Below are 9,891 nucleotides of genomic sequence, written 5' to 3'. Positions count from 1 at the left end.
CTAATGCCCGGTTCAGACTACACGATTTTAGCCCGATTTTGCCACAATTTGCTTGACGTAGGGTGTCGTGGGGATTCGTAAACGACAATGGGTGTCGGGACGCAAGATTCCATCGTTTCAGCACGTGTAGTGAGTCATAGTGGACGACAACCGATTCCACATCTTTTCATGCGATGCTTCACGACAGAAAGACAAGCATGTTTAATTTTTTTTTTCCGTCGTCCATGACGAGTTCTTTAGGAGTCAAAATCGTGTAATCTGACACAGTGACTATCGTGACAAAAATATCATGTAGTCTGAACCCGGCATAAGAAAACATGCTATCTTAAATCATATGCAAATAAACATGCTCAGGCAGCCAGAGTGGGGCACTCAAATGTTTAATTTTGAGAGGCAAATTAAGTAAAATAGTTAATTCTGACTATTTTCTCTTATTTGCCAGGTGAATTGTCTGGCAAGGTTAATCAAGATTTTAGACAAGAAGATCTGGGATTACAGATGTTGTTTTGAGAGATTCACCTGTGCAACTTATCCCATACTAAAACATAATATTATTAATTTAGATTTAAAGCTTTCCATGTCATTGTTACAATGTTTCTTTTTTCACTTTTGAGGATGAAACCTATTTCCTATCTACAAGACAATATAAAACTGAATAATCTGTTAAATATATTTCATATCAAGTGCTTATTAACAGTAATATGTCTCTGTTACAATCTCAAACACAGAAAAAAAAACTCATGCATACATATATATGGATATATAAAACACTTGACAAAAACTCTATAAGAAGAGCTTAATTAACTGTGAGCGTAAAAATCCCAGATAACAAAAATGTCTTACTGCTAACATTCCCATTAAGTTATGAAAACATTATCTCTGAATGTTCTTTCAAAACATACAGTTTTTAAACATTTAAAACCTTTTTTTCTGATTATGTGAATGGAAACTTTTAATTTTATTATTTTGTAAACATTATGGGCATGTTACTTTTCAATGTTCTCTTAACCATCTTAGATGAACGTCCAACTAAAATGCTTTAGAAAACATTCCATAAACAATGTATAAATAATGTTTTTATTATGTTGCCACTAATCTTGACATATTTTCTCAATCCTCAGGGTGGAGCTTTATGATGGTGGGCAAGAGTTCAAAACGTTTCCACAGAAAGAGAACTCAGCTCTTGTGTTGCTCGTCTTGTATATGATCTTCACCTTTCATGATGTTGATTTTTTGCCTCACAGTTTTAGCACTTCTTTCAGGTACTTTTTTAAATTTAAATATAAATTAATTCACATTTGCTACATATGCATTAAATCTATAGACTATGCTTAAATTAAAAGATACAACTACTAAATATGCATTGCTGACTGTTATTCTTTTGTTCTTAACATTTTTTTCCCAGGAAATATTTTTGCATATGAAATAATAACTCAGTATACAGAAAAGCATGTTTTAGAAGGAGGAAAGGTGACTCTTTCCTGCAACTACGTAAGAGATAATATAAGAAGTTGGCAGTGGTACAAACAATATCCCAACACTGCCCCAAAATTTATCTTGGACGCTTTTGAAAATTTGGGTCCAGAGAAGAAGGACCGTTATGTTGCTGAAGCCCAAAAGGGCAAAAAACAACTGGACCTGGAGATCTCCAAAACTGAGATGGCAGATTCTGCAATATACTACTGTGCCCTGGTGCCCACAGTAACAGGAAACCCTTCAACACTGTACAAAAACCTGATATATGATGCTCACTTAACATATATCTGAACAACACTTCTCCTGCAACAGGGCTCGCAAAATCGCTAGCCCGACGTCCCGGGGCTATTGTGTTTTCCAGTCGGGCTACCAAAATGTATCACTGCCCTGCTATCGATAGATAGCTATCTAAGTCTTACCAATTTAAACATTCAAGCGTTTTAAACCATTCATGCACATGAAGAATTCAATTCGGTGCTTGCGCGCTCTTAGCGCACATACAGAGCGGCGTTTCAGGCAGAGCACGAACACAGAATTGATTCCTCTTTCGCTTGAACGGACACATACACGCAAAATTATCTCAAAATAACTATCTCGGCAAGTATTTTCATGTCTTGAACGTAAATAGTGGAGAAAGAAATTGCACTTACATCATTATATTGGATCCGTGCATTCGGTCTTAAAGGGGCAGCAGCCTATAAATACCTGCTGTTTAAGCGCCACCTGCTGTTAGAGAGTGACATTTGCATCTCATTCAGCCCGTCTGCAGTTTTTGTGTGATTAAAATACACAGGCAAAACCTTAGTTTACTTGCATGGAGACATTTATTTGTATTATTTGTTTATTTGATTTGGGATTTGTTTTAAAATTTCAAGTTAGTATATTGTTTGACATTTTCAATTTCACAAAGTAATGTGCAGCCTTTGGTCTGAGAAAAAACAAAAAGACACCTTTTTTAAAATATGTCTTAAATCTCATTTTGTTAAAAAAGAAATTGTGAGAAAATTGTATTGTGAAATCAGTATCGTGAATCATATCACATCGTGAGTTGAGTGAATCGTTACATCCCTATATGCTACTAGTTTTTGCTGTGGTATCGAAGTAGTAAATTGTTCTTTAAATAATAAGTGTTACTTCAATGACAAAGAACCATATTTTTTTTGCTCATCTGAAAAATTATCCGATCTGTGACTCAAAATGTGATATGATAATGTAATATAATCCGAACCGTGAGATTTGTGATCCATTGCACCCCTACTCTCTTGACTTGTTATTTGAAGAAAAAATACAATAACTTTTATTCGGGCTAGTTAAATTCATTTTTGGGTTACCAAAATCTGAAGAATGCCTGCCCGAAGCGCTACCAGGGATTTTGAAATTTTGCAAGCCCTGTGCAACCATACAAAAGGTTTATATATAGAGGTGAGTCACAATCTGTACTGCAGCAGCTCAAAAGCAGCATTGAATTGAACCATCAGTGCTTAGTGTTGCAGTATTTATTTCCATTTAGAGGAAAATCAATATTACCTGACATTAAACATAATATTTCTATTTTTGGCAAATCCTCTATGGTAATGTCCATCTTTTAAACCTTACAAGGTTTTTAAATGATACAAAATTTCCATAATGCAAGTGCACCATATAAAAATGAAACATCTATTGCATCTATTATAATAAACCTATTCTAATAAACTTTACATCTTATAAATTAGAAATCAATCCCTTTAAATATTTGTCATGTAGAGACAAACTCATTCATTATCAGAAAATAAGAAGACTAGGAAGTGAGGGTGGTGCTCTCTTACAACATACTGACAGTGCAAGAGGCTGCTCAAAGTCACTTTACTTTGCCATTACCCCTTCTCTGCAGACCATCCATCATGTTTCTCCTTTGTTGGATATCATTTTTATTATCGATAGGTAAGATGTTCTGCTTTTTAGAGACTTTATAAAGATTAAATAATGAGAAAAAAAATTTTGTGGCTGAAGTGAGAGCAGTTGCTATGTGTTTATGATGCTAAAATCTTTTGTTTAATAATAATAATATCATTTTTTTTATAGGAAATTCCTTTGCAAATACAATACAACCTTTATACTCTGAAAAGCATGTTGTCAGAGGTAAAAATGTGATACTTTCCTGCAACTACAGTGGCGATGTAAACAATCTGCAGTGGTATCGCCAATATCCTGGATCTCAACCAGAGTACCTCATTCTCATCACAGAATATTCAGAACCTGATCTTTCACTTCGTCTGTCAGCAAAAGCTTCAAAAGACATAAAACAAGTGAATCTTACAATCTCCTCTGCTGAAGAAACAGATTCTGCTCTGTACTACTGCGCCCTGGAGCCCACAGTGACAGGAAACCTGAGAACACTGTACAAAAACCTTTTATACATATAATAATTCTGAATTTACATGTATTTGAAAGTCTCAACAATGAAAGCTTGATGTTATATTAAATAAAATACTAAATAAAATTTTACAAGTGTAAACATTTGTCTAATGTCTTTCAATCAATCATCTGCAACAAAGTAAACTAAGCACACTATTATATTCACATGAAAGAAACCATGAGATACAAGTAGGCCTATCTTAACGTCAGTAATACATACAGTGGCATCCAAAAGTCTGGAGACAACATAAAAATGCATCTATTTTTCATTTTTGTTTAACATAGTTTTACATATATACATGTTTATTTATTTATTTGTTCATTCATTCATTCATTCATTTCCAGGTCTAAATTACATAATAATTCCTAGATTTTCTGACTTTTGATTTTGTGACCTCACTGTATCATGAAGCTAAAATGTTTGAAGCAGTCATTCAAGTTTGACCCACAGGAGGGTGCTCTTCTGAGCTGAGAAGATCCTTCAATGCAGTACAGAATTAAACACTAATCCAGTGTTTATTCTGTCTCTGAAGATCTTTCTATATTACTCTAAATCAATAAAGCTTCCTGATAAGCTACATCTTTCAGTACAGAAAATGTAATTTATGTATGAGTATAACATGAATATAAGATATAACATATAACATACTGTAGCCCCAACACAAATATATTTGTTGTTGCCACAGGGTGGAGCTCTGCAGCCTGATGTTAAACAGCAGCTCAAGCTAAATGTGACTGACTCAAGGTTGAGTTTGACACTTCAAGCTTTCAGACTATTGAACAGTGACCATGTTTACTGTTGTCTTCATTGTATTTTCACTGCTTACGGGTAAGTAAGTTTAATGCTCACTGTTGCATTAACATCAGTACCAGTCGACTGAACATGTTAAAGTAACTCTCTTCTGCATTAGATTTAACAGTTATGTTGAACAATAATTACTTTAAAAGATTTTCTCTTCTTTTACAGAGAGTGCTGATGCATATACAATAGAATCTCTCTTACCAGAACAGCATGTTTCAGTTGGACAAAGTGCTGTTATCTCTTGCAAATACAGTGGCATTGGGCCCAGCTTTCAGTGGTACCGCCAATATCCAGGATCCAGACCAGAGTACCTTATTTTTAATGCAGAGACTGCCGTTTCTTCCGAACCCACTTTACGTCTCAAAGCACAGGCTAAAAAAGAGATCACAGAAGTGGAACTGGAGATCTCCTCTACTGAAGTCAAAGACTCTGCTGTGTATTACTGCGCCCTGGTGCCCACAGTGACAGGAAACCCACCTGCTCTGTACAAAAACTTAATGCATAAACACATCTTGCATTCCACAAACATTGTGACACACCAGCTTCCAATCAACCACAATAGATCAATGATGCAACTGTTCTTATTTTTCCAAATGTAAAGAAACAATGTTAGGTCTTTTGATTGTAAGAAAAGGACAACCCATCAGCGAAGATAAAGCCTCAGCCAGAGGGTGGAGCATATTCACAAAGTTGAATGTTTGAAAGGCTGATGCATTTAGTCATCCTGCTTTGATCGTTTTACAATCACTCTTCATCAGAAACCATCATGTTTCTGTTTTGTTGGATACCACTGTCATTACTCATGGGTAAATAATTTAATTTATGGTTTTATTCTTGTTTACTAAAAATTATTTTCATGTGCTTTATTGTATATAAGTTGCTTACCTTTAGTGTTAATTTAATTAATAGTTTCATTAACCGTTGCATTTTGTCCATACAGGAAATTCTTTTGCTGACACAATACAGCCATTGTCTTCTGAAAGGCATATTTTCAGAGGCGAAAATGTGACTCTGTCCTGTAACTACAGCGGTCTGGTATACAATCTTCAATGGTATCGGCAATATGTGGGATCTAGACCAGATTTCCTGATACTTGTAAATGAAAATTCAGAGGCATCTGAGCCTTCACTTCGTCTGTTAGCAAAAGACTCAAAAGAGAAGAAACAAGTGAATCTTACAATCTCTTCCGCTGAAGTGACAGACTCTGCTGTGTACTACTGCGCTCTGAGGCCCACAGTGATAGAAAGCCCAGGAACACTGTACAAAAACCATTACATTTTTTTGTGTGTTACTGATTTTATACTACTGTTTAACACTTCAATGAATAATCCAACCATATTGTTTCAGTTATACAAAAAGCTTTAATTTCATATTTGATTTCAGTTTCTTAAAATAGAATAAATATGCAAAACATGTTCACATTATGAGGTGTTCCACTATATTATAGCTTGTCTCTTTATATTTAATTATAATATTTTAGTTTGTCTCTTTGGTAAGAAAGCTTCAGTAACTTAAAGTTTATGTTTTACGATGCTTAATTTTATTACATTTGTCTATAAACTAATGCCCAAATATAAACATTGAGAACCACTTTAAGAGGGATATTTATATGAACCTTCTAACTTGGCAAAAGTCATCATCACAGAATAAAAATACAGATACTGTCCAAGTTCTCTGTGATTCATGAAGGTCTAAATGTGTTTGTTTTCACCCAGAAGATGGCGTTCTTCTCTTTTCTGTGTCCCTCATGCACACAATGAGTTCAAATCTAGTCATGGAAGGTCAAATCTGGCCACAGGGTGGAGCTCCAGGCTTAAATCACAGTGTTTAAGTCAAGAAAAGGCACATTTGAGTCATTTCATTCCATCATGCTGCTCTGTGCACTTGTAATATTTTTAGTACTTGCAGGTGAGACTTGTTTATTTTATTTAATCACCACCTCTTTTGATTTAAAACTGTTAGACTTACATTTATCTGATCACAATATTGAATTTAGTATGTCTTTTTTTCAGACTCCCTTGGGGATCTAATAACGTCTCATGGTTCTGAAAAACAAGCTCAAGATGGTAACAGTGTTACTCTCTACTGCAACTACACTGGTGTTGTTTTTAATCTACTGTGGTATCGTCAGTATCAAAGATCCAAACCAGAACTCCTTCTCTCCATGACTGAATCTGGAGATCCAGTTAAAGCCGATCCATCAGCCCACTGGTTATCTGCTAAAGTTGACAAACACAGAAAGCTCATGGAACTGGAAATCAGCCCTGCTAAAGTATCAGACTCTGCACAGTATTACTGTGCCCTGGTGCCCACAGTGACAGGAAACCTTTTTCCTCTGCACAAAATCTTTTTGCATATTAGTCATGCTAGTCATTCATTGACGTCTAACAAGCACATGTATTCCACACTATGTATTATTTCTGTGACTGCATCAGCCATCAGTAACAGCATCTCTTAATGAGTCCACAAGGATCGATACAACACATATTTCCATAGATAGGCGGAGCTTAATGTGGAATAGAGCAGAAGAGCTCAAAGAGGCTTGATACACCTACTTATAGATCATTAAATTCAAACTACATACAACAATGATCATCATCTGCTCTGTTTTAACATTTTTCTTGAGTTATGGTAAGCCACAGACTTTTGACACCTTTTATTAATTGTATATTATTATAATATCAACGTAAAGCTTCATGATATTGATAACACTGGATTGTTCATCTACATTGCAGGTGAAGCTAATAAGAGTCCTATCAGTTCAGATAAAGCATCTGTGTCTTTAAACGAAGGCAGTAATGCTACTCTGTCCTGTACATTTGATGAATCAGCTTACCGTCTCCACTGGTATCGACAGAAGGCCGGATCGAAGTTAGAGTTTTTGTTGCTGATTGATAAATCCACCAAATTTGTAGTGCCCGCTAGTCCACCTCTTCCACATATGTCCACCAGTTTCCATAATAACAATCGTGTGGATCTGATCATCTCCTCTGCTGCTGTATCAGACTCTGCTCTGTACTACTGTGCTCTGGAGCCCACAGTGACAGGAAAGCCTGCAACACAGTACAAAAGCCAAGTTTTGATGATTATTTTAAATGAATAAATTACTTGTACTGAGGATTTTGCATATTTACAGTCCTCCATGATTCTCTGTTTATACTGCATTTCAGCAATCATAATTTAACTGCTCATGACCACCAATCGAACTAGTTTAGACGTCAGTATTGTAGACTGCCAGTAAACTAAAAACTAGTTGGCATGTCCTGTGGTGTGACTAGCTAAACTCCATTTATTCTTATTTTATTCACACAGGTTTTTTTTACCTTAAAACAATTGCTTCATAGAATATTTGTTCAAAATGAAAATGAAAAAATTATTACTTGGGAATTGTGATGAATATGATAAAATTAAATAAGAAAAAAAACATTAAAAAAATAAAAAATTAGCAATTATATCTCCACTGTTTAATGTCCTCAGCTAATGTTTAAGCATTAAAACCTTTTTATGCCTTTGCTTTAATATACTCTGCCAGAGACTTTGAACCACAAAGACAAGCAAAACTTTTTCTTTTTTTCAGAGGGCGGAGCTTAATGTCAAGATGTTGGAGCATTTTAATCTGAGGGAGGATGTCAGAATTCAAAGGCATCCAGTCTGAATGATATTCAAGTCTTTCAGATTCTTCTTTAGGTTTCTGCTATCATGATTATTTTCACTCTCCTCAGTTTTTTGTGGATGTGTATTGGTAAGATAAAGTTGTATTTTTCTCTCCAATCTAGACCAGTTAATTTGTACTTTTTTACTACTATTTTTAGTTACTGTCTAATTAGGCTTTTACTCTCCATTGCCAGGGCGCACAGAGGCAGACACAATAAAACCCTTGTCACTGAATGAAAATAGACATGTTGGTGACAGTGTTACTCTGTCCTGCAGTTACAAAGACTATACGGGTAATATAAAGAATTTACAATGGTACAGACAGTATCCCAGATCCAAACCGGAGTTCCTCCTTTACATCTTCCCACAAGGACTTATGAGTGAAGACAGACCACCCAGATTTACTGCTGCAGTTAATCAAGACAACAAACAAGTGGATCTGAAGATCTCCTCTGCTGTAGAAACAGATTCTGCCATTTACTACTGTGCCCTGGTGCCCACAGTGACAGGAAACCCACCTGCTCTGTACAAAAACATAATTCATTAACACAGCTAACATTAAACAAAAATTGTGACACACCAGCTTCAAATAATGCACAATAAATTATTGATGCAACAGTTAATTTTTTTCTGTAAATCTAATGAAACACTGTCAAGTCTTTTCATTTTGAGAGAAAAACAGCCCATCAGGGAAGAAGATAAAGCCTCAGCCAGAGGGTGGAGCAAATTCACAAAGTTGAATGTTTGAAAGGCTGATTCATTTAGTCATCCTGCTTTGATAGCTTTACAATCACTCTTCATCAGAAACCATCATGTTTCTGTTTTGTTGGATACCACTGTCATTATTCATAGGTAAATCATTTTTTTATTATTTTATGTTTTTATTTAAAAAAATATATATATATTTTTTTTTTTTTACTTACTAAATTTCACATTACAATGCACATTACACATAACAATCACATTGCCAACAAGTTACCTTTAGTATCAGTTTAATCAATGCAGTCACATTTTGTCTTACAGGATACTCCTTTGCTGACACAATACAGCCATTGTCTTCTGAAAAACATATTTTAAGAGGTGACAATGTGACTTTGTCCTGTAACTACAGTGGTCTTGTATATGACCTGCAATGGTATCGAAATACTGGGGGATCTAGACCAGAGTTCCTGATACTTGTAAATGAAAATTCAGAGGCATCTGAACCTTCTCTTCGTCTGTCAGCAAAAGACTCAAAGAAACAAGTGAATCTTACAATCTCTTCTGCTAAAGTGACAGACTCTGCTGTGTACTACTGCGCTCTGAGGCCCACAGTGATAGAAAGCCCAGGAACACTGTACAAAAACCCTGATTCTGTCATTTTGTACTGTTACTGATTTTATACTTCAGTTTGACACCTCAATGAATGATCCGAACCCATTGTTTAAGTAAAATAGAAAGCTTAAAACTCATGTTTAATTTCAATTTCTTAAAATGAATAAGTAGTATGCAATCTATGTTCACATTATGAGGTGTTACAGTAATTTCCATGTGCATAACACATTTTTGTTTGCCTTTTTAGTAAG

This window comes from Sinocyclocheilus rhinocerous, unplaced genomic scaffold (genome assembly GCF_001515625.1).
Source record: "Sinocyclocheilus rhinocerous isolate Xijiao unplaced genomic scaffold, SAMN03320098_v1.1 scaffold484, whole genome shotgun sequence".
Classification (NCBI taxonomy): domain Eukaryota; kingdom Metazoa; phylum Chordata; class Actinopteri; order Cypriniformes; family Cyprinidae; genus Sinocyclocheilus; species Sinocyclocheilus rhinocerous.
The sequence above is the reverse complement of the archived record's forward strand: the minus strand, read 5'-3'. Positions refer to the sequence as shown.